This window comes from Marmota monax, unplaced genomic scaffold (genome assembly GCF_021218885.2).
Source record: "Marmota monax isolate L192 unplaced genomic scaffold, Marmota_monax_Labrador192_F-V1.1 WCK01_AAM20220418_F8-fsc00028, whole genome shotgun sequence".
NCBI lineage: Eukaryota > Metazoa > Chordata > Mammalia > Rodentia > Sciuridae > Marmota > Marmota monax.
Window position 1 is genome coordinate 2,943,922 of NW_026694779.1, and position 27,072 is coordinate 2,970,993.

At 41.5% G+C, this 27,072-nt stretch overlaps 1 protein-coding gene across 9 annotated transcripts in view; it reads left to right on the forward strand.

Annotated features, from left to right (window-relative positions):
• Atp2b2 (ATPase plasma membrane Ca2+ transporting 2) overlaps window positions 1-27,072 on the forward strand; it is a 351,907-nt gene that overhangs the window by 140,609 nt on the left and 184,226 nt on the right. For all 9 annotated transcript variants that reach the window (XM_058572956.1, XM_046425452.2, XM_058572950.1 and 6 more), the window contains one exon: window positions 20,671-20,765. The gene's annotated coding sequence lies outside the window, so the exon portion shown is untranslated. The remainder of the gene's footprint in view (window positions 1-20,670; window positions 20,766-27,072) is intronic.

The following is a 27,072-nucleotide window of genomic DNA, read 5'->3' on the forward strand; positions in this document are numbered from 1 at the left end:
CATCTCTGCAGCAAGTCAACATTTCTGCCTCTGAGTTGGTGTATGGCAGATGGTACAGCAAAACTGAGCCTCGGGGCCTATTTTTGACTCAAAGAGGACATTGCGCAAGTGCACAGCACTCACTGATGAGGACAGCGGGTCTGGAGCGCTGGGCAGTATTCATCTAAGAATGATATTAGGAGCCCCACCGCCTGGGCTTGAATCCTGCTCTGCCACCATTAGCTGTGCACCCTGAGATACAGCAATCTCCCTGTAAGCACTTCCGTCTTCCCATTTGTTCAGTGGCTGCAGTAAAGTCAATAGATCATAGTCGGTCAATTTGACAAGCAGGTGGCCTCTTTGTGAGAGAAAAATGCAGATATGGTGGCTGGACTTTGGGAGTTGATTTCCGACTGTGGAGAAGGGAAGTGATGGGAGGGTGGGGAACTCAGAGGGCAGGAGTGAGTCCCTGGCAGGCACCACTGCGCAAGTGGAATGGAGCTGTCCAAGGTGCCGACTTGCCATCCCCCAAGTAGGGTCTGAGTGGCCCCACTTGGGGGTAGAGGCTGCTGGCTGGGGTATGACCAGGCCAGGCCATGGGACCCAGACTCTTTGTCTGCTCTGAGCTGCCAGCCCTGGGCAGAGGGTGAACAGCATCCAGGGAAGGAGAGCTCTGGGCTGAGGCGGGTGAGAAGAACTCTCAGGCATGCGCCATGGCAGGAAGCTGAGGCTGGAAGGGAGAGCAGGTGGGGAGAGGGTGTCTCCGCCTGCTTCCCTCCTCCTCTCACCCCTGCTGAAGTCAGGCTTATGGGGGCTCATCCACTCCAGCTGTCATTGGGTAGTCAGTTGAGGGGCGGGAGCTGTGGGGTGCTGGGAGATGGATGTAGAAGAGAGTCCCCACACAAAAGGAAGCTGGTCTCCCAGCACTAAAGCACCATGTGCTAACGTGTTTTCCTACACACCATGTTTACCATAGAAAATAGGGGAATAAAGGCATTTTAAAAAAATATATTTTTTCCATTGTCAATGAACTATTATTTTATATGTGATGCTGAGAATCAAACCCAGGGCCTCACACATGCTGGGCAAGCACTCTACCACTGAGCCACAACCCCAGCTCAGAATAGAGGCATTTTATAGAAGGATTCTTCTTTTAACTCCCAATGTTGATTTGGGGACCGCTATATCTTTCAGTATTATACCTGGTTTTCTTTTTTTTTCCAATATTTTAAATACTTTTAAGAATTTTTTATTTTTATTTTTTAAATAAATGACAGCAGAATGCTTTACAATTCTTATTACACATATACAGCACAATTTTTCATATCTCTGGTTGTATATAAAGTATGTTGACACCAATTCGTGTCTTCATACATGTACTTTGGATAATGATATCCATCACATACCATCATCATTGCTAACCCCCTGCTCCCTCCCTTCCCCTCCCACTCCTCTGCCCTATCTAGAGTTCATCTATTCCTCCCATGCTCCCCCTCCCTACCCCACTATGAATCAGCCTCCTTATATCAGAGAAAATATTCAGCATTTGATTTTTTGGGATTGGCTAACTTCACTTAGCATTATCATCTCCAATGTCATCCATTTACCTGCAAATGCCATGATTTTATTCTCTTTTATTGCTGTGTAAAATTCTATTGTGTATATATGCCACATTTTTTATCCATTCATCTACTGAAGGGCATCTAGGTTGGCTCCACAGTTTAGCTATTGTGAATTGTGTTGCTATAAACATTGATGTGGCTGTGTCCCTATAGTATGCTGTTTTTAAGTCCTTTGGGTATAATCCGAGGAGAGGGATAGCTGGGTCAAATGATGGTTCCATTCCCTGATTTCCAAGGAATCTCCATACTGCTTTTCATAATGGCTGCACCAATTTGCAGTCCAACCAGCAATGTATGAGTGTACTTTTTTCCCCACATCCTCGCCAACACTTATTGTTGTTTGTCTTCATTTTTATTTTTTAAATAAATGACAGCTGCCATTCTGACTGGAGTGACATGATATCTTAGCATTTCTCTAATTGCTAGAGATGATGAACATCTTTTTCATCTATTGTGATTGAAGTGTGATTGAAGACACTGAGAAGTGTCTGTTCAGGTCCTTGGCCTATTTATTCATTGGGTTATTTGTTTTTTTGGTGCTTAGCTTTTTGAGTTCTTTATATACCCTAGAGATTAGTACTCTATCTGATGTGTGAGGGGTAAAAATTTGCTCCTAGGACCTAGGCTCTCTGTTCACCTCACAGATTGTTTTGTTGTTGTGTTGTTGTTGTTTGCTGAGAAAAAACGTTTTAGTTTGAATCCATCCCATTTATTGATTCTTGGTTTTAATTCTTGCACTATAGGAGTCTTATTAAGGAAGTTGGGGCCTAATTCCACATGATGAAGATTAGGGCCTACTTTTTTTTCTACTAGACGCAGAGTCTCTGGTCTAATTCCTAGGTCCTTGATCCACTTTGAGTTGAGTTTTGTGCATAAGTGAGACATAGGGGTTTAGTTTCATTTTGTTGCATAGAGATTTCCAGTTTTCCCAGCACCATTTGTTGAAGAGGCTGTCTTTTCTCCAATGCATGTTTGTGGCACCTTTGCCTAATATAAGATAATTGTAATTTTGTGGGTTAATCTCTGTATCCTCTATTCTATATCATTGTTATACCTGTTTTTCTGACCCATAAAAAGTAAGTTTCTTGTTGGGGTCATGTAAATTGAAATCCTATTTTATTTCAGTTTACTAATCTATATTTCTCACTTGGAGGGTAAGACATCTTCCTGGATCATTAAATATCATTTGAAAATGCACAATATTTTATCCTATGGCTGCTCAGTAGTTTATTGAACTAATTCCCTTATACTGGATATTAAAGTTATATTCAAATTATTGTCATGATTTTAAAAACAACAACACTATAATGAATGTCTTCATAACTATGTCTGCACCTGCCAATAAAAAAAGTTCCTGAAAAGTGAAATGACTAGGTCAGAAACTGCAAATTTTTTCCTTTGTTGTTTAAAAAATATATTTGATATCTACAAAAGAAATTATCCAACATATATTTTGGTTTAATAATTCAATGTATATTGTGAGCAATGCAACTCAAGCATGAGAATGTCACCAATGATTTGCTATTGAGTCCATCCCAAAACCCTGCCTCTCCCAGAGGAAGTAACCATTTCTTTACTTTAAAAAAACTGTTATTTCATGACTGTATTTCTCACACCACATATTGTTTAGTTTTGTCTTTCTTTTATCATACCACATGTAACCTTCTGAGACTTGATGCTTTAGGGCAACATGGTGTTTCCCAGATTGATCTCTGTGGCTGGGGCAGCTAGTCCCTGGCAGGATGAGGTCACATTCATCCTCATGCTGGTGGGCATGTGGATTGCTCCCAGGGTTCTACTTTTGTAAACAATGGTACTGGAGACATTTCTGACCTGGGTGCCATTCACCTAAGAAAGGAATATAGGGAGGAAAACAGATCAAGAGTTCAGCATGCACAGGCTTAAGGAGAGCTGTCTGCAGGCCAGAGCTGGTGTGATATAGGTGCAGGGCTCCAAAGAGCATCGATTGTCCCATGAGCTTGGCTGAGCTAGAGCATGCTGGGGTCAGGCTTTGCTGCCATGGTCAGCAGTGTGGGGCTCATGAAAGGGACCCTCTCCTGGGCCTCCCTTCAAGCAGGCAGAAACACAGTTGTAAAGGGTGTCTGCTCTTCAGTCTCAATGCCACTCAGTTTGAGCTTCCCAGCATGCAGGGCATGTACTGCGATGGTACATAAGAGGATCTCAGGGGGGATTAAATGAGAGTCCATCGCTGATAGGAAAATTCGTCCATTGTCAGCTCTCTTTCCTTCTGCCGGGTACATCAAGGCAAGACGTTCCGTCTGGATCCATTGAATCCTTAACCACCACCCTCTCCCCTCTCAAATGTTTGCTAAACTCCATTTGAGCTGAGAGCAGACTCAGGGCCTTTGGTGGGCCATAGCATCTATTAAACTTAAGGACATCCTGTGGTTTTCCCGCTCTTTGTCATGGTCTTTCATTTGTTAGGAGTGGTACTAGTTTTCCCCTGGTGGGACTACAAAAAGTTCCTCTTAAAATAAATGCATTTAAGTTTCAATCAATCAAGTAAAGAAAAAAATCATAAAGTCAATAAAAGGACAGATAGTAACCATCATGACAGTCATAATCCAGTAATTGAGGTTTGGGAAATGCTGAAGTAAATCAGCCATTCCCCAGCTTTTGTCTCGGGACCTTTTACTCTTCAAATTTACTAAGGACACCAAAGAGTGTTGCTTATGAAGGTGATTATCTCCCTCTATATTTTCCATATTAGAAATTCAAACACTTCAATAGTCCATTTCTTAATGTATTTTAAAATAACAATAGTAAACTCTTCACAGTAACATAAAATAACATATTTTATAACAAATAACTATTTTTTTCCAAAACAAAAATTAGAAGAGTAATATTGTTTTATATTTTTGCAAATCTCTTTAATTGAAGACAGCAGAATTCTCCTTGTATATAGCCAGATATGATGCTTTGTTTGATGTACGTGAAGAAAAATCCAATCTCATATAGATATATTTTTAGGAAAAGGTAGAGTATTTTCATAACCTTCTACAATCATCATAGATATTCTTCTATGATACTATACTAAATTCAGCTATTGATAGTGTTTAAGTCTGCTAGGGCTGGTATAACAAAATAGCTCATGGATGGGTGCTTAAACAACAGACACTTATTTTGTCAGAGTTCTGGAAGGTGAAAGTTTAGGATATACGTATCTGCAAGCTTGGTTTCTCCTGAGATCTTTCTTCTTGGCATACAGATGGCTGCTTTCCTCTGTGTCCTCACATGAACACAACCATGGTGTCTCTGTGTATCCACATTTCCCCTTCCTTTTAGGGCCTCCACCAACAGCCTCATTTTACTTAATAGCCTCCTTTAAGATCCCTGCCTCCAAATATAGTCACATTCTGAAGTTCAGGGAGTTAGAGCTTCAACCTATGAATTTGGGAGAGATAGAATTCAACTCACAGCAGTTAGGATCATTAAAATCAGCTGTAATGAAAAATCTGAAGCCATTACAATGAGCTTCTCATACTAACAGGTTGAATATCCTTATTCAAAACGCTTGGGACCAGACGTGTTTCAGATTTTGGAGCTTTTTGGATTTTGGAATATTCACATTGTATTGACAGATTGAGCACCTTTAATCTGAAATGTGCCTCTAATCTGAAACTTTTTGAGTAGACACAATGTTCATTTCAGATTTTGGAGCATTTCGGATTTCAAATTTTCAGATTAGAGATGCTTAACCAGTATACGTTAAAGCCCTCCACCTTTTTTTTTTTTTAATTTACACTTGGATGACTCTTTTACCCAGGCATGATTTTATAACATCATGCATTGTTCATTTGGAAAATATTGGCTCGGGCTGGGATTGTGGCTCAGCAGTAGAGCACCCACCTAGCATGTGCAAGGCCCTGGGCTCGATCCTCAGCACCACATAAAAATAAATAAACAAAATAAAGGTATTGTGCCCAACTACAACATACATATATATATATATATATATATATATATATATATATATATATATATATATATAGGCTCACTGAATCACATGCATCTTCTAAACATTTGCACATTTTGTCATACTGTCTCAAAAAAATTGCATTTGTGACCTCATACTGACCTCATCAGTAGTATCTTAAAGTACTGGGAAGCCAGCAAGCTCATGATAGCAGATACAAATTTTCCCAAAGTTCTTATGTTAGACGTTCACATTTTGTCCTCATTATCAAATGCTGTCGGTTGTTTTCCCAAAAGTGAATAGGCTCACTTGGTACATTTTTTGAGAAACCATCTGCCAAACTTACCCAAGTCAGAACCACCATCATTTGCAGGTAGTTCTTTTGTGGAAAGTGGTGTTCCACTAGCAAGCTTCAGACTTCAGTGGGCAGAAGTGCTTTATGCAAACTTCCCATTTTTTGTTCTCAAAGGTCTAGATTTAATAAAATTAACAATTTCATCACTTCTCAGGACATTCCTAAGTGAAACTGGCTTTTTTTTTCCACAAGTGCACAACAAATGAACATTATGACAACTGCCAGTTTTGTTTGGAGCCAACTGTTAACTTCACGTGGGGGCACCAATAGCTTCATTCACCATTATTTTGTACCATCATCAATGCAATTGTCAACACTATGAAAATGACAAATAATGTCTTAGTGTTACTAGGAAAACAGTTTGACCTCTTAGACCTCTGAAAGGATCTTTGGGAACCTTCCACAGACTATGAAACACACTTTGAGAACTGCTGACTTAGGAAAAAAAAAAAAGCTACAGGAAGAATTTGCAGCCAGACATTGAAGAGTTTCAGAAATGACATTGAAGCTGGAGTCACAAGTCCTGGGCAAAACCTCTGCTCTGGCAGTAGACAACTAAGTGGTCTTGAGCAAGTCACAGCCTTCTGGAAGCTGGATGCTCCACACATGTATTAATGTGTGTTCTGTTGCTATAACACAATACCTGAGGCTGGGTGATAACTAAAGAAAAGAGATTTATTTAGCTAACAGTTTTGGAAGTTCACAGGCATGCCCCAGCATCAGCTTGAATCTGATGAGAGCCTCAGAGTGGATGGCATCACAAAGGCAAGAACAAGAGTGACAGGGAGAGATCACATGGCAAGACAGGAAGCCAGAGAGAATAGGGAGGGATTAGACCTGTCTCTTTTGTAACAACTCACTCTTGTGTGAATATTTAGGGTCCCCACAAGATCTACCTTAATCTCTTCCAGTGATAGCATCCCCAGTGACCAAAACACCCTCCACTAGACTTCATTTCTTAAAGTTCCCCCACTTCCTGACATCACCACACTGAGGATCAAGCTTTCAGCACATGGACCCTTGGGGAACACACTCAAACCATAGCCAAACCATAGTGCTACATAAAGGACAGTGGGTGATGCCTGCCTCCAAGAACTGTGGGAAGGGAGGAAATAAAGCACAGGCCTGAGAGCACCTCATAAATGAAAATGCACAGCTCTGAGGAGGAATTGGCCATAAATGGGAAATGAGGCAGAGCTGGGAATATTCAGATCCCATGTTCCCCTAAAGATAACTGGCAGGGCAAGCAAGGCCCTAAGACCTTGAAAAAGATTCACACATGGATTTCTAGTTTTAATAATATTGCATCTTTTCAAGTCTCCCCTTACTGTACATACTCCTAGAAGTTCATAGATCTGCTTACCTCCTGGCAGGACAGGTGAGCCATCGCCTGAGTCAAGCAGAAAACTGGGAGCCCACGGAAAATGACAGGGATTTCCGAAACTGTGATTTGAATAGATGGTATTCTGGAAAACTCCAGGCAGGTGGGGGGCACTTGTTGAGAGGTTGTAGGGGGGGCTTCTTATTCCAAGAAGATGGGGTCGAGGTACTTTCCTATATTCCTCCCACTAAGTACAACAGCAACAACAAAAAACCCTTAGACATTGTATGTAGAACAAATATAAGAAAATTCTGAAAGAAGAACACAGACCAAGGCCCCAAGAAATAGTGGTGGGAATTCTCTGGGTCCTCTTTTTGCCCCATAGATCCCAGGGCTGAAGCTGAAGATACCAGAAATGAGAAAATACCAGTGAGCAGACCAAACCCATCCCCAGCAGAAGCCTGCTTGCTCCAGCTAAGGAACCAGAAAGGGTGACCTAGCCAAACACACTTTTAGACAAAAACAGCTCTGCTTCAGCCAAACAGCACAGAAAACACTGAGGTCCATGCTAGCAAAGACCCAGTGGGAAAACTAGACTTATACCCTCACCAGACTATAATGAGGAAACTCAAACCCCCAATCCCCACTGGAGTGGTGCCAGAGAAGGACAAGTAGAGAGCCAGGACTTTGCTCCCCACTAGTTAGCAACACCTCACCCCAAACCCCCACGGTGCCAGAGGAGACCACATTGGAGCTGTAGCAGGCACTCCTAACTGCCCCTCCAGCCAGGGAGGTCTCAGCAGAGGCCCAGTGGGGAGCTGGAATCCCCCTCCCTGTCCTGCCCAACAGCAAGGAATTCCCCATCAGGTGTCAGTGGAGGTTGATTGGGACTCGTACCCCCTACCTGGAGTTAACAAGCCAGCATCCTCTTCCCCTGGTGGAGTGATTTCAAAGGAAGCCAGCTGAAATAGAAAGTTAAAACAAGATCCAGAGTCTCATAATAGATTCTTCCAATGCATGAGTTTCCACTAAAATTCACTTATCATAGCAAGAACCAGCAATATCTCCAACTGAATGATGAAAAAAGACAATAAATGTCAACAATGCCATGGCAGAGATATTAGAACAATCTAGTAGTGAAGATTTCAAAGCAGTCCTCAAAAAAAAAAAAAGTTCCAAGGGACAACAATGAACACGCTTGAATCAAATTTTAAAAAATGAAAAGTCTTAGCAAAGAAATAGAAGATATAAAGGAAAACCAAATGGAAATTTTAAAACTGAAAAATAGGTCTGAAATTTTAAAAACTCAATGGATGTGTTTAACAGTAGACTGAAGAGGACAGAAGAAGGCATCAATAAACTGGAACATAGAATGATAGAAATTACCTAATCTAAATAATAAGAGAAAATGGATTAGAAAAAAAGTCAACAGATCCTTAAGGACCTGTGGAACTACAAAAAGGGGATTCATCCCTTTGGACTCCTGAGGGGGGGGGGGAGAGAGAGAGAGAGAGAGACTAAAACCATAAGAAGAAACAATGGCTGATCCCCCCAAGCCCCACAGATTCAGGAAGTTAAGCAAACCCCAAAGAGGATAGATTCAAAGCAATCCACCATTTACAAGGTTAAAAACAGTTAAACTTTTGAAAACTAAAATCAAAACAAAAAATTTTGAGAGCAATGAGATAGAAATGATCCCTCACATATGGTGGCAGGGGGTGGGGGGCGGAAATTAGAATGCCAATAGATTTCTCATGGGAAACCATGTTAAAGTATTTTTGAAATGCTAGGGGGAAAAATAACACTATCAATCGAATATCGAGCAAAGATATTCTTTGGGAATGAAGGGGAGATTAAGACATTCTCAGATGAAGGAAAAGGAAGAGAAACTTGTTGGCACAAGACCTACCCTAAAGAACCACCTAAGCTAGGTGCAGTGTGCGCCTATAATCCCAGCAACTTGTGAGGCTGAGGCAGAAGGATTGCAAGTTTAAGGCCAACCTCAAAAACTTAGTGAGACTCTCAAAAGTAAAATAAATAAATAAAAGGACTGCAGATGTAGTGCAATGGTAAAACACCCCTTGGAAAAATCCATTGAAAAAAAAAAAAAAGACTAAAAAAGTTCTCCAAACAGAAAAGAAGCAGGGTTTTTTTTTTTTTTTTGGGGGGGGGGGGGGAATTTGGAGACACCATCAAGAAAGAACCAAGAACATTTTAAGTAAAAATATGGGTAAATGCAATAGGCAATTAACTTTCCTTTGCTTCTTGAGTTTCCTAAATTATGTTTGATGTTTGAAGCCAAAATTATAACACTATCTGATATGATTGTAGATGTATGTAAAAAGAACAAACAGAAAACAAAAATAAAATGGCACACTTAAACCTTAACATATCAATAATTATATTATATATAGGTGGTCAAAAATACTATTCAAAAGACAGAGGTTAGCAGAATAGATTGGAAAGCATGACCAATTATATACTGTCTATGAGATATTTCAAATACGATATGGGAAGGCTGAAAGTAAAAGGATAGAAAGATTATATCATGCAAATTTTAACCAAAAGAATGTAGGAGTGGCTATGTTAATATCAGAAACAGTTGACTTCAGAGTAAAAAAAATTATTAGGACTAGAGAGGATATCTTATTTTAATATAAGGATCAGTCCATCAGGAACACATAGCAATCCTAAATGTGTATACTCAAAACAACAGAGCTACGAAATATGTGTAACAAAAACTGATAAAATTGGCCACAATTACAGCTGGTGTCTTCAACACCCCTCTCTTAATAACTGATAGAACAACTAACTCAACAACACCATGAACTACAGGATCTAATGATATTTATGGACTACACCAAATCACAGCAGAATACACATTCTTTTTAAACTTTCACAGATAACGTACCAAGATTGATCATTAAGATGGGTCATAAAACTTGCTTCAGCAAAATTAGAGTTGAAATTATAGAGCATATTTTCTCTGACCATAATGGAATCAAAATAAAAATTATAGTAGGATAACATGAAAATCTCCAACCTCTTGAAAACTAAATAATATACATAAAATAACTCATGGTTCAAAGAGAAAGTCTAAATATAAATTTAAAAATATGTTGAACTGAATAAAAATAAATATACAACATATCAAAGTTTGTAGGACATGGCTAAGGTAATGTTGAGGGGGAAATTTTATGGCATTAGGCATTACTCACAAAGATAAAAAGCCTCAAACCAATAGTCCTAACTCCCATTTGGGGAAAAAAATTTAAAAAAAAAGAAGAGAAAAATAATCTCAATCCAAAGAAAGGAAATCATAAAGCCTTAAGAAAGAAAATAATAATGAAAAGATCAAAAATCTAAAACAGAAAGACAAGAAAATCAATGAAACAAAGAAACTATTCTTACAAAGGATCAATACCACTGACAGAATTCAAGCAATACTAATCAGAGAGGCAGAAATAGAAAAATTACCAAAATCAAGAATGAAATAGGGGGCATCACTACAGACCCTGTAGACATCAATAGGAAAAGAATACGATGAATAACACTACTCACATAAATCTGAGAAATTGAAAATGGGATTAATGCCTTGAAAAACACAAAACTCTTCCAGTTCATCCAATATGAAATGAATAACTTGAATTTAATTTTCTTATAATTACTAAATTGAATCTGTAATTTTAAAATTCCCGAGAGCCGCCCCCTCCCCCCTCGCCTGCAAGGAAGACGGAACTGTGACCACCCACAGAACAGGCCCAGCGGCCTGCTGAGGGGCAGAGCCGCCCCCCACCCCCCGCGCCTGCAAGGTAGGCGGAACTGTGACCACCGACAGAAAAGGCCCAGTGGCCCGCGGAGGGGCAGAGCTGCCAACCACTCCTGCAAGGTAGGCGGGCCTGCGACCCACCGGCAGAACAGGGGCAGCGGCCTGCTGAGAGGCAGAGCTGCCCCCCCCCCCGCCTGCAAGGTAGGCGGAACTGTGACCACCAACAGAACAGGCCAGACCTGCAACCGACAGACAGAACAGGCCCAGTGGCCTGCGGAAGGGTAGAGCCCCCCCCCCCGCGCCTGCAAGGTAGGCGGACCTGCGACCCACCGGCAGAACAGCCCCAGAGGCCTGCAGAGGGGCAGTGCCGCTGCCTGCGCCTGCAAAGTAGGCAGAACTGCGACCACCGACAGAACAAGCCTAGCAGCCCGCAGAGGGACAGAGCCGCCGCCCGTGCCTGCAAGGTAGGCGGACCTGCTACCCACCGGCAGAACAGGCCCAGCGGCGTGGTAGGCACATTGCCCCAATTGGAGGAGGGGGCAGAGCCGCCGCCCGCGCCTGCGAGGGAGACTTTGCAACTATACAAGACAAATAGAAATATATAGGGGGAAAATCCAATAGCACAAAGTTTCACCAAGCAGAAAGAAACGCGAACAGTATGAAGAGACAAGGAAAGAAAGGACCACAAGCAATGCAGGTCAACTCAACGTTAGAAGAGGTAATAGCTGCAGCAGATGGAATGTCAGATAAAGAATGCAGGATATACATGCTTCAGATGATCTGGAGTCTCAAGGAAGACATCAGACAGCAAAATCAGACAATGAAAGATCACTTCAACAATGAATTACATAAACAAATCCAAGAAGCAAAAGATCAACTATACAGGGAGATAGAGGTTATAAAAAACAAACAAACAGAAATCCTAGAAATGCAGGAAGCAATAAACCAAATTAAAAACTCAATTGAGAATACTACCAGCAGAGTAGAACACTTAGAAGATAGAACATCAGACAATGAAGATAAAGTATTTCAACTTGAAAAGAACATAGACAGCTCAGCAAGACTGTTAAGAAACCATGAGCAGAACATCCAAGAAATATGGGATAACATCAAGAGACCAAATTTAAGAGTCATTGGGATACAGGAAGGGACAGAGTTTCAAACCAAAGGAATGAGCAATCTATTCAATGAAATAATACGAGAAAACTTCCCAGACTTGAAGAATGAGACAGAATCCCAAATCCTAGAAGCCTACAGGACGCCAAATGTGCAAAATCATAAGAGATCCACACCTAGACATATTATAATGAAGATGCCCAACATACAGAATAAGGAGAGAATTTTAAAGGCTACAGGAGAAAGGAAGCAGATTACATTTAGGGGTAAGCCAATCAGGATAACAGCTGATCTTTCAACACAGACTCTGAAAGCTAGAAGATCCTGGAATAACATATTTCAAACACTGAAAGAAAATGGGTTCCAACCAAGAATTGTGTATCCAGCGAAATTAAGCTTCAGGATGGAAGATGAAATTAAAACCTTCCACAATAAACAAAAGTTAAAAGAATTTGCAGCTAGAAAACCATCTCTTCAAAACATCCTCGGCAAAACATTACAGGAGGAGGAAATGGAAAATAACAATGAAAACCAACAGTGGGAGGTAGGACAGTAAAGGGGGGAAAATGATCAAAGAGGAAAACAAACCATGTTTAGTAACATAAATAAACAAATATGGCTGGAAGAACAACCCATATCTCAATAATAACCCTAAATGTTAATGGCTTAAACTCACCAATTAAGAGACACAGGCTAGTAGAATGGATCACAAAACAAGACCCAACAATATGCTGCCTACAGGAGATGCATTTGATAGGAAAAGACATACATAGGCTGAAGGTGAAAGGTTGGGAAAAATCATATCACTCATATGGACTTTGGAAACAAGCAGGTGTGTCCATACTCATATCAAATAAAATAGATTTCAAGCCCAAGTTAATCAAAAGGGATAAAGAGGGACACTACATACTGCTCAAGGGAACCATACACCAACAAGACATAACAATCATAAATATATATGCCCCTAACAATGGTGCAGCTATGTTCATCAAACAAACTCTTCTCAAGTTCAAGGGTCTAATAGACCACCATACAATAATCATGGGAGACTTCAACACACCTCTCTCACCAATGGACAGATCTTCCAAACAAAAGTTGAATAAGGAAACTATAGAACTCAATAACACAATTAATAACCTAGATTTAATTGACATATATAGAATATACTACCCAACATCAAGCAGTTACACTTTTTTCTCAGCAGCACATGGATCCTTCTCAAAAATAGATCACATATTATGTCACAGGGCAACTCTTAGACAATATAAAGGAGTAGAGATAATACCATGCATCTTATCTGATCATAATGGAATGAAACTGAAAATCAACGATAAAAGAAGGAAGGAAAAAGCATACATCACTTGGAGAATGAACAATAGGTTACTGAATGATCAATGGGTTATAGAAGACATCAAGGAGGAAATTAAAAAATTCTTAGAGATAAATGAAAACACAGACACAACATATCAGAATCTATGGGACACATTGAAAGCAGTTCTAAGAGGAAAATTCATTGCTTGGAGTTCATTCCTTAAAAAAAGAAAAAACCAACAAATAAATGATCTCATACTTCATCTCAAAATCCTAGAAAAAGAAGAGCAAAACAACAGCAAAAGAAGTAGAAGGCAAGAAATAATGAAAATCAGAGCTGAAATTAATGAAATCGAAACAAAAGAAACAATTGAAAAAATTGACAAAACTAAAAGTTGGTTCTTTGAAAAAATAAACAAAATTGACAGACCCTTAGCCATGTTAGCAAAGAGAAGAAGAGAGAGAACTCAAATTACTAGCATACGGGATGAAAAAGGCAATATCACAACAGACCCTTCAGAAATACAGAAGATAATCAAAGATTATTTTGAATCCTTATACTCCAATAAATTAGAAGATAGTGAAGGCATAGATAAATTTCTTAAGTCATATGATCTGCCCAGATTGAGTCAGGAAGATATAGACAACCTAAACAGACCAATATCAATTGAGGAAATAGAAGAAACCATCAAAAGACTACCAACTAAGAAAAGCCCAGGACCGGATGGGTATGCAGCAGAGTTTTACAAAACCTTTAGAGGAACTAATACCAATACTTTTCAAGCTACTTCAGGAAATAGAAAAAGAGGGAGAACTTCCAAATTCATTCTACGAGGCCAACATCACCCTGATACCTAAACCAGACAAAGACAGTTCAAAGAAAGAAAACTACAGACCAATATCTCTAATGAACCTAGATGCAAAAATCCTCAATAAAATTCTGGCGAATCGGATACAAAAACATATCAAAAAAATTGTGCACCATGATCAAGTAGGATTCATCCCTGGGATGCAAGGCTGGTTCAATGTACGGAAATCAATAAATGTTATTCACCACATCAATAGACTTAAAAATAAGAACCATATGATCATCTCGATAGTTGCGGAAAAAGCATTCGACAAAGTACAGCATCCCTTTATGTTCAAAACTCTAGAAAAACTAGGGATAACAGGAACATACCTCAATATTGTAAAAGCAATCTATGCTAAGCCTCAGGCTAGCATCATTCTGAATGGAGAAAAATTGAAGGCATTCCCTCTAAAATCTGGAACAAGACAGGGATGCCCTCTCTCACCACTTCTGTTCAACATAGTTCTCGAAACACTGGCCAGAGCAATTAGACAGACGAAAGAAATTAAAGGCATCAAAATAGGAAAAGAAGAACTTAAATTATCACTATTTGCTGATGACATGATTCTATACCTAGCAGACCCAAAAGGGTCTACAAAGAAACTATTAGAGCTAATAAATGAATTCAGCAAAGTGGCAGGATATAAAATCAACACACATAAATCAAAGGCATTCCTGTATATCAGCGACAAATCCTCTGAAATGGAAATGAGGACAACCACTCCATTCACAATATCTTAAAAAAAAATAAAATACTTGGGAATCAACCTAACAAAAGAGGTCAAAGACTTATACAATGAAAACTACAAAACCCTAAAGAGAGAAATAGAAGAAGATCTTAGAAGATGGAAAAATATACCCTGTTCATGGATAGGCAGAACTAACATCATCAAAATGGCGATATTACCAAAAGTTCTCTATAGGTTTAATGCAATGCCAATCAAAATCCCAATGGCATTTCTTGTAGAAATAGAGAAAGCAATCATGAAATTCATATGGAAAAATAAAAGACCCAGAATAGCAAAAACAATGCTAAGCAGGAAGTGTGAATCAGGCGGTATAACGATACCAGACTTCAAACTATACTACAGAGCAATAGTAACAAAAACAGCATGGTACTGGTACCAAAACAGGCGGGTGGACCAATGGTACAGAATAGAGGACACAGAAACCAATCCACAAAACTACAACTATCTTATATTTGATAAAGGGGCTAAAAGCATGCAATGGAGGAAAGATAGCATCTTCAACAAATGGTGCTGGGAAAACTGGAAATCCATATGCAACAAAATGAAACTGAATCCCTTTCTCTCGCCATGCACAAAAGTGAATTCAAAATGGATCAAGGAGCTTGATATCAAATCAGAGACATGCCGTCTGATAGAAGAAAAAGTTGGCTACGATCTACATACTGTGGGGTCGGGCTCCAAATTCCTCAATAGGACACCCATAGCACAAAAGTTAATAACTAGAATCAACAAATGGGACTTACTCAAACTAAAAAGTTTTTTCTCAGCAAAAGAAACAATAAGAGAGGTAAATAGGGAGCCTACATCCTGGGAACAAATCTTTACTCCTCACACTTCAGATAGAGCCCTAATATCCAGAGTGTACAAAGAACTCAAAAAATTAGACAATAAAATAACAAACAACCCAATCAACAAATGGGCCAAGGACCTGAACAGACACTTCTCAGAGGAGGACATACAATCAATCAACAAGTACATGAAAAAATGCTCACCATCTCTAGCAGTCAGAGAAATGCAAATCAAAACCACCCTAAGATACCATCTCACTCCAGTAAGATTGGCAGCCATTATGAAGTCAAACAACAACAAGTGCTGGCGAGGATGTGGGGAAAAGGGTACACTTGTACATTGCTGGTGGGACTGCAAATTGGTGCAGCCAATTTGGAAAGCAGTATGGAGATTTCTTGGAAAGCTGGGAATGGAGCCACCATTTGACCCAGCTATTCCCCTTCTTGGTCTATTCCTTAAAGACCTAAAAAGAGCATGCTACAGGGACACTGCTACATCGATGTTCATAGCAGCACAATTCGCAATAGCAAGACTGTGGAACCAACCTAGATGCCCTTCAATAGACGAATGGATAAAAAAATGTGGCATTTATACACAATGGAGTATTACTCTGCATTAAAAAATGACAAAATCATAGAATTTGCAGGGAAATGGATGGCATTAGAGCAGATTATGCTAAGTGAAGCTAGCCAATCCCTAAAAAACAAATGCCAAATGTCTTCTTTGATATAAGGAGAGTAACTAAGAACAGAGTAGGGTCGAAGAGCATGAGAAGAAAATTAACATTAAACAGGGATGAGAGGTGGGAGGGAAAGGGAGAGAGAAGGGAAACTGCATGGAAATGGAAGGAGACCCTCAGGGTTATACAAAAGTACATACAAGAGGAAGTGAGGGGAAAGGGAAAAATAATACAAGGGGGACAAACGAATGTCAGTAGAGGGAGCAGAGAGAGAAGAGGGGAGGGGAGGGGAGGGGAGGGGAGGGAGGGATAGTAGAGGATAGGAAAGGCAGCAGAACACAACAGACACTAGTATGGCAATATGTAAATCAATGGATGTGTAACTGATGTGATTCTGCAATCTGTATATGGGGTAAAAATGGGAGCTCATAACCCACTTGAATCAAAGTGTGAAATATGATATATCAAGAACTATGTAATGTTTTGAACAACCAACAATAAAAAATTTAAAAAAATTAAAAATAAAAAAAAATAAAATAAAATTCCCTCAAAAGAAATCCCCAAGACCAGATAATTTTACCAGAGAACTTAATCAAATGTTTGAAATTTAACACCATTTCTCTACAATGTATTCCAGTAAGTAGAGAAAGGCCACTTTCAAATTGATTTGATGAAGCTAGTATCAAATCCGTAAAATAGTAAAAAGAACAAAAACAAAAAATAAAAAACTACCAACCAATATCCTTAATGAATATAGATGTGAAAGTCTTTAATAAATCATTAGTAAATAGAATTCAACAATGTATGAAAAGAATTATGTATTGTGACCCAGGGGAACCTATTTCAGGGATACAAGTTGGTTCAACATTTAAAAATTAGTCAGTATAAATCACCTTGTTATAGGCTAAAGAAGGAATATCAGTAATTATATCTGTCAATGAATGAAAAGAAAATTCAACACCCATTCATGATAAAGTTATCAGAAAAATGGGAATAGAAGGGACTTCCTCAGGTTAATAAAGAGCATTTGAAAAAAAAGAAAAACCACTACAACTAACATTATACTAAGTACTTACAAACTGACTCTTTTCACCTAAGAACGAGAATAAGGCAAGAATGCCAAATTTTACCATTTATACTTTACATAGTGCTAGAAGTCGAAGCTGGTTCAGTAAGAGAAGACAAGAAGAGGCATATGAATTGCAAATGAAGAAATAAAATCTCCTTGGTTACACATGACTTGATTGTCTACATAAGAAGTTCCAAGGAATATACAAACACACAAACAGGAACAAACCAACAAAACCTCTCCAGAACTCATGGGTGAATTTAGAAAAGTCATAGGACCCAAGATAAACGTATAAAAATCTAGTGCATTTCTCTGTACTAGCAATGCACATGTGGACACCAAAATAAAAGTTGGAGTGCCACTTATATAACACTCAAAGCAATGAAACACTTAAGTGTAAATTTGACAAAAATTTTTATAGGATTGGTATGCTAAGAACTGTAAAACACTGAAGAAAGAAATTAAAGATCTAAGTAAATGAAGAGATGTAGTACTGTATTCATGAATGGAAGATATAATAAAGATATCACTTCTCTGCGATTCCTATCAAAATCCCAACAATATTTATGTAGATGTTGAAAAGACTATTCTAAAATTCATGTGGTATGCCAAAGGAGCTAGAATACTAACACAGTTTTGAAAAAGAAGAATAAGTTTATCTAATTTCAAGATTCATTATGCGGAAATCAAGCCCAAATGGGATTGGCAGAAAGATGACCCATAGATCAATGGAATGAAATAGATGGGCCAGAAATCACCCACACCAACATGCCCAGAAGATTTTAACAAGGAAACAAAAGCAATTCAGTGGAGGAAAGATCACAGTCTATCTAATAAATAGTGCTGGAGCAACTGGACATCCATAGGCAAAACAATAATAATAACAATAATGTCAACTTAAGTCTAAGTTTTTTTAAATATTAACTCAAGTGGACCACAGACTTAAAGGCAAAATGCAAAACTATAAAGCATTTAGAAAAAAAGCAAGAGAATAATATTCAGTATCTAGGGCTAAGGAGCAGAGTTCTTATGTTTGACCCCAAATGCATGGTCCGTAAAAGGAAAAAAAAAATGATAACTTGGACTTCACCAAAATGAAAAGCTTGTGCTTTACACACACACACACACACACACACACACACACATCTGTTTAGAGAATGAAAAAATATAAACTGAAAGAAAATATTAACAAACCATAAAATCTGAGAAGGTTACAGTATCTGGCATTTAAAAGAAACTCATAAATGCAAAAGTAAAAAAAAAAATTAAACAATTCAATTAGAAAATGAGAAAAAGACATGAAGAGTCATCTCTCTGAAGACTCATTTTTCATTTCACATGAAAAGATGTTTAACATCGTTAGCCACCAGGGAAATGCAGATTAAAATCACAATGAGATAATATCCCACACCTATCAGAGGGACTTAAATGGAAAATAATGACAACTCCAAATGCCTACAAGGATGCAGAAAAGTTGGGCCACTCATGCATTTCTGGTAGGTATATAAAATAGTACAGCTACTCTGGAAAAGTTTAACAATATCTTTTTATTTATTTTTTATTTTTTTAAAAATCATTTTTAAAAAATATTTTTAGTTGTAGATGGACACATATCTTTATTTTATTTATTTTTTAATGTGTTGCTGAGGGATCAAATCCAGTGCCTCACCCATGCTAGGCAAGCTCTATACCACTGAGCTACAATCCCAGCCCCGAGCAATTTCCTTTTAAAATATGCAACTATCATGTGACCCAACAATTGCACTTTAGGGCATTTATCACAAATAAGTGAAAACTATGTTCACATTTTTAAAAACTTGTACACCATTGTTTATAGGAGCATTATACATAATTATTCCCCAAAAGTGGAAATAACTCAGAGGTCCTTAAATGAGTAAATGATTAAACTTGCTGTGGCACATCCATGCATGAAATATTACTCAACAATAAAATTAAATGAACTATTGATAGGCACAGCAACCTGGATGAGTCTCCAGAGGATTAAGCCAAGTTAAAAAAAAAAAAAGCCAATCCCCAAATGGTTATATATTGCCTTGTTCCATGTTTACATTATTGAAAGATTAATACGATAGAGAATGGGCTGGTGGTTGTTAGGGATCAGGGATGAGAGTTGGCAGGAAATGGGTGTGACTATAAAGGGGTAGCCCGAGGAAGCCTCATAGTGATGGGACACTTTGGGATCTTGGTTGTGATGATGATTACATAAAACCATATGTAAAGTTTCCTGGAGCATATAAATGCATATAAAACTGGAAAGTCTGAATTAGGTCTATGAATTGTGCAATTTCACATGTCTATTTTTGATGATGTACTCTGGTTGTGCAAGATGTTAATTTGGGGGGTGTCTGAGGGAGGTGCATGGAGCCTCCCTGTACATTTCTTTCCAATTTCCTCTAAATTTATATCTATTTCAAACTAAAAAAAGTGATACATAAATAAATGGATAGATGGTGGATGAATGATGGATGAATGGGTGAGTGGATGGATGGATGGATGGATGGATAGAGTGGATGGATAGACCAATCAATAAAAGGGGGCCAATAAAGACACGTATAACATCCATTTGGTCTCTGCTGCTGTTTATTGAACCCTTCTAAAGCCAAAGTATTTATACATATCATTACCTCTCAAAAAAAAAATCTTGAGAAATGGGTATTCTTTCTGTTCTCCATGTGGGGAAGCAGGGGCTTCAAAGCCACTAGCCAAGGAAAGGACTCTGTTTCTCTAGAGCACACACCTGTGACCATTGCACCATACCCCCTCTACCATCACGGTCACACCAGCCACCAACAGGGAGATTCCACTTTGACCCCTACCAGCAGATGGACGTGCTGCCCTGAGATGAGCATGGGGCCTGGGAGTGGTGAAACCCACCTGGGCAGATCTCAATGCAGAAGGCAGGGGTGGGGTCCTGTGTAGCTGCGTCAGCCCTGAGGGGAGTTGGGGGAGGGGCACCCCTGTTTCCCCTACATCTACACCCCCAATACTGGCCCTAGCCCAGAGCCATTACTCAGGGGACACTCACACCACTGTTCCTGACCCTACTTCCTGACCTGAATCAGGTCATGTGACCCCTAACCAATCCATCTCTTCCCTTTTCCAGAGTTGAACTTCGTCACCCAGTCCCCAGAGCCAGCAAGACATGGGCCCCATTTTCCAAGGCCTGACGCCTCTCATTTAACCAGAAGACGTGGAGGGGTGAGTTGACACTGGGGATTTGTTGTGGGGAGGAGGGCAAACTGAGTAGAGAGCAAGTGCCGCGTGAGCAGAGGTTGTTAATGGAGGGTCAACTTAGCAGGAGCACAGAGTGTTTGAAAGCAGCTACCTTCCATTGGCTATCCTGTTGGGGATACATGTATCATTGTGCAACATTTGGCCTGTTTGGAGAAACTCCCTGGAAACCCTTTTGCGGTTGAATTAGAAGTGGGGCATCAGAGTTGGAGGTGGAAGGCAGTAGGACTTCACGTGATAGATGGTTTTCATTCCCAGGGTCTGCCCCAGCCCTGACTGTTGCTGGGGGATCCAGGCAACTCTGACACTGCCTCTGTCCTGGGAGGACAGACTGGTGCTCACATGAAGGCCGGTAACATCACCTGGCCCTGGTTCCTTCTTCTACCATCTGGGCTGCACATGAAGCCTCAGAGGTGGGCTTACTGTGACCCATGCTTGAGCTAAGAGAGTCAAGAGTGCCAGTCGGCTGAGTGGTCGTAGTATGTTTAGTGGTTATCAAGAGCTTGAGAGATGGACTCAGATCTGAGTTCAAAATACCAGTTTTGCAACTGAGGAAGCTTCTCTGAGCCAGCATGCCCTTATCCATAAAATGGAGACCAGAATGGCATCTTACAAAATGTACACAAAGATAATCCAGAGTACCTGAAACATGGTAGGTACCCAATAAATACTTGTTACGCACTAGGTATCTCATCTGTGCTACTGGAATGGAATCAGCCTTCTCCCTGGGGTCAAAATGCCATTCACCTTGCAGAACTAGCACACATGGCAGCTCCATGAGATTTCCCTGGCCCTTTGCTGGAACCAACTGTGTCTTTTTATGTGCTCCTGAAGCCCTTCCTTTTGGCCTGATTTTACCTCGCTCCACCCACCTTGCTGTATGATGGTATATCAGGAACCAGAGCTTGTACCACTCATCTCCAGCATCAGATCCAACTTATCTTCCTTAAGAACATCCTCCCAGCACCTGCCCTCCCCCCCCCAGTAGATGTAGTTGGCCCTTTACACAGACGAGTAAACTGAGACCCCAAGAAGCAACTTTGCATCCAGGATGCAACTGTGAGATTCTGACTCTGAAGATACAGCAGACTTCCACCTGCCCCTGCTCCTACCTGCACAGAGTAACCCCAGAGCAGAACCAGGATGGAGCAGGCCTGCAGGCTGCTGTGCCTCACCTCCTCCCTCAGAGATTCCCCAGACCTCTTGCCTCTATGAAGTTTGATTTCTCGCCCAAGCACTTTGGGACTAACCAGATTGTTTTCAAACACATAACATAATTGATCACATATTTATTTAATGCCATCTCTTGAATATTAAACAATTGGTAATACAGAACAGAAAGATGGGCATCTAAACCCAGCAGTTCTTGGCAGGCTTGGGTGAGGAAGGAGGTCGAGGAGAGCTATCTACAAGCCATCCACAGAGGGAGGAGGTGGCAGGTCCCTTCTCTGTCTCCTGAGATGGATTGAAAGTCTCCTCATGGGTTTGTCCCCGGTTGGTGGCAACCACATAGTGGAATTTCACTGTTGAGTGCAACCTGTTTTATTATAGAATAAGGTTGTGTTGTCTTCTCTCTAAAGGATGCTTGAAAGCAGGGCTTCCCGTTTGTTTGTTCTTGAGTGTTCTTGAGCACCTCTGTGTACAGTCATTGTCTGCCTTTTATCCCTCTCTGGGTGCCCTTGAATTAAAAGAGCAAATGAGACCCTGTCCTCATGGCGGTGACATCCCTGCAGACTGTGATGCGCTAAATACAGAAGGCAGCTTCAAGGTGTGATAAGCTTTTCAAACAAAGTAAGCAGGGTGGAGTGGCAGGTGGCCAAAGGAGGTGACATTTGGCAAGAGGTCTGGATGGTAGAGCAGCCAGCATGCAGGGGTCTTGGGTCTGGGGAGGACATTGCTGCAGATGTAAAGGCTCTAAGGAACGGGGGGGGGGGGGTGTTGGGAGGAACAGAGAGGAGGGCAGCGGGGCTGGAGAGGGGTATGCAGGACTGACAGGCCATGTGGGCAGAGGAGTGGGCATGTGGCGAGGGGCAGGGCACACAGGGCTCCTGTGAAGAGCTGGATTGTAACTGATACGCAGCAGTGAAGCTACAGGGGGGTTCCAGAAATCTGATGAATGTATGAGGAGCATCCCTCTGCAGCTGGCAGAGGACACAGGCCACGTGGTCACTAGGAAGGACCAGGTCACAGCTCTAGATCTGGGTTTCTGGTGGTGGGCAGAGAGAATGCAGGGGCACACGAGAGGAGCCACCTGACCCCATGAGTGTCCTTCCAGCCTCAGAACCCTGGTGAACCCATCTTAGGCCTCAAGGTGACCTTAGGTTTTCCCAGGGCGGCTGGAGTATCCCTCACAGTCACAGCAGTATCAATCATAGAAATAGTGTCTAGGAGATACTAGCACTCACAGTGAGAGGGATACTGCAACGAGAGCCCTATCCTCACCCCAGCCTATGACATCTGTAATTTTATTATTTCCATTTCACAGAGGAGGAAACCAGGCCACAGAGTGGTTAAGTCAAATGTCCAGGGTCACTCAGCAAAGAAGTAGCACAGTTGAGATTTGAACCCTGTCCAGCTGACTCCACACATATGGTCCTCAATCCGTGTTGGCTAATTGAATTCATAATAACAAAAGCAGCAGTGGCACAAATAACCAGAGAGGTCACTTAATACAGTACCTGCTACGTGCCAGGCCCTGATCTAAGTGTTTAAAAACACATCAGTTAGTCCTCACTACAGCCCTGTGACTACGATCCCCATTTTACAGGGGGAGAAACTGAGGCACAGGGGCAAGTGACCTACTCTAATAGGTATTTCAACCCAGGCAGAGTCTGGCTCTGGAGTCTAGGTTTTTAGCAAAATGCAGTGGAGTGCAGGAACCGATCATCTGAATCAGTTATGTCTGCGTGTCCAAGTCTGGGTCAAGGCCACTCGCCCATCTAGAATTGAGCAGCAGCTCTTCTGGGGTGGTCCCTGGGGATCTGGAGTGTGGGGTGGGAGCAGACCCCCCCCCCAACCAGGAGCCACGAGAGAGTCTGGCTGAGCTGTCCTCCCTGGAGCCTTGCGATGTGACCTTATTTGGAAGTAGGGTCTTTACAGATTATCCAACATCAACACAATCTGATTGGAAAGATAATCTCCTGACAAGGGAGTTGAGAAATTCCATCCCTGCCAAGAGGAGCATCCAGAGGGGAAAAAAAAATGAACTGCAAGATGAGTTGAGTCAGAAAACATTTGTGGAAAATGTCTTACTCCAACTCTGTGCCAGAATATCACCTAAAACATCCGCAGTAGAAACCCTGTCTAGGTAAAAATCGCAGGCTTCCTTCCTTGTAAATAAGTTCCATTTGGCAGAATTTCCACATCAGAGTGATGTATCGGCAATCACAACTAAGGATAGTTCACAAAGCAACGTGTCACTCCCTCAAATACAGACAAGGGGATGGGTTCCTGAACCCCTCCCAATGCCTCCCACCCAAGGTTCAGAACTTGTGGATGCTCAAATCTCTTATGTAAAATGTCCTAGTATTTGCATGAAACCTACACCCGTCCTCCAGTGTACTTTAACTCATCTCTAGACAACCAATAATACCCTATACAACGCAGATGCTGTGTGAATCGTTGCTATACTATATTGTGTAGGGAATAATGACAAGAAAAAAATATGTGCATGTTCAGTTCATATGCAACATTTTAAATATATTTTTGATTCCCACTTGGTTGAATCCATGACGTGGAGCCTGTGGGTACAGAGGAATGACTGGAATTCCCACCTGAGTGGTGTGCTGCAGGCCACATACATGAAAGTGCTTTGTGCAAGATGAAAATTTGCTCGAATCAGGGTTTTTAAAGTACTTGATGATTCTTTAACAGCTTATCCTCGCAGAGAGTTTGGCTATTTCCCTGCAGTGTTGCTTCTCAGTGAGAGAAACCAGGAAAACACAGGCTCTCCCTGGCCAGATTGCCTCATAGTCTAAAATACAGGGGGACAGAGCAAAGATGTGGAGCCAATACCCTGAGCCTCTGGGAAGGACCTGTAGCTGTCCTGCGTGGCTTCTGTCCTTGCATCTCTCCAGTCCCCTGCCTTCATGCAGAGGTGGTGTGGCACAACACACATCTCACCTTGCCAGGTGCAGGTCCTGCCTGCATTGTCCTAGCCAAGCTATTTAAATGCTCCTCTGTCTCCTCTGCTCCTCTGTATTTTTTTTTTAAATGGGAGTGATGAGCACTCCCACTTGACAGTATTGGAAGGATGAAATGGGAAGAGAAAATATGATGTGCCCAGAACGGGCCCTAGACTGCTCAGTGGCTCTTGTTCTCCTGGTGGTCCGCAGTGGGGATGATCGCCTTGAATCAGGAGGACCTCAGAGGCTTCTTTCTTCTGGGACTTTGTTGGTCTCTTTCAGCCACACAGCACAGGGAAAAGAGCTTGCTGTCCAAATTAGTTTCCCAGGGCTGCTGTAACACAGGATCATGAACCGAGGGGCTTGACGTAACTGAAATGTGCCGTCTCACAGTTCGGGAGTCTTGAAGTCTGAGATCAAGGTGTCAGTGGGGTGTCAGAATCTATTCTGGGCCTCTCTTCTAGCTTCTGGTGGTTTCCTGGCCATCTTTGGCCTTCCTTGGCTCATAGATGTGGCTCTCCAGTCCCCTGCCTTCATGTCATCTTGCCTCTGCATATCTGTGTCCAAATTTCCTCTTTTTATAAGAACACCAAGTCATTTCAGGTTAGGGCCCACCCTAATGGCCTCATTTTAACTTGATTAGTGCCAAAGACCCTATTTGCAAGTAAGGTGACATTTTGAGGTACTAGGAGTTTCGACTACAACATGGGATCGCGATTCAATCCCTAACACCATCGTAATTACTTGAAGCTTAAAGGATGAGCCACCCATTCACTCATGACATGGAGATCCTCAAATAGACTCGAAGGATATTTTCCAAAAGGGCAGTGTTCCTCTCAAAATCACAGATGCCCCAGCTTCCAGGAGATGCCCGTCAATACCTGACCCTCACCAAATCCAGCCTGGGTCTTTTTTTAAAAAATATTTTTAGTTTTAAGTGGACACAACACCTTTATTTAATTTAATTTATTTATATGTGGTGCTGAGGATCAAACTCAGTGCCTCATACGTGTTAGGCAATTGCTCCACCACTGAGCCACAACCCCAGCCCCATCCCGGGTCTCTTGGGCCAATCATGATCTTACATGAAGAGCAGTAGATTTGAACCCAAGCACTTTCTTAACACACCTGTGTACTGGGTCCCGGGGAACACATGGGAATCCAAGGGCTTAGCTCAAGATGGTCACAAGATGGATGGCCATGGGACAGGTAGGCATGCAACTTGCTGATGTCAGACATGTGGGTGCTGGGGCCACCAAGCTCCAGCAAGTGGTCTTCAAAAGGTGAGGGAACAAGGCTTCCTTCCAGAGTCACTCCCTGTCTTTGTTTTCCTGAAGGGGGAAAAATGCCCTTCCCAGGTGCTTTGAGGACCATGAGGGAGCCCCGACTCCCTCTTGCCATTCACTCAGCTCTCCTGGGATGAGACCCACTTCTGTTCTCCTTCTATGAAGAAGCAGCGTCCCCCTGCCTCGGGCTGCCATGGGGGCTGGAAGGGAAATGCTCAAAATTCTTTGCTGCACCTGAGTGCAGAGGGGTCTCCCAGGAGGGCGTTGCTGTCAGCCCGGGCTTGCCTGGAGCCAAAAGCTGCCCTCCTTGGCATCAGTGGAAGAACCAGAAGGGTACCCGGCTTCCCTCTACATCCTAAACCCTGCAGGATCTCCCTAGAAGGAACCAAGGTCTGCTCAGCAGCCCCGCCTACTGCTAGGCGTTTTCTCTGCCCGGTCACTTCTCCATTTCCTTCTGGCTGATCCCAGCAGCAGGGACCTCATTGCAAGTGGTGGCATGGGAGGGTGTGGCAAGGGGCAAAGCTGGCAAAGTCCGTACTTGAACCTGCCTCCCTCAGCACCTCGCAACTCCTACCGCAGCACAGTTCCATCTGCATGCATGCTCTCTGGTTTCTTAGGGCTTCCAAACGGAATGCCCGACATCCCCATATCACTTGTAACCTCATTAAAAATTTATCATTCTTTCCCTTGTCCCTATAGCTCTTTAGATAGGTCTTGGTTGTAGGATATTTCAGATTGTTTTAGTTTAGTTTGGGAGAATTACATTCTCTTCTATTAGACCTTAAACTCCCCCAGGAGGCATTCGGCCCTGGAAAGAGCCTTCGACCTTATCCTCAAAGATGCCTGACTTTAAACTGGTGCCCC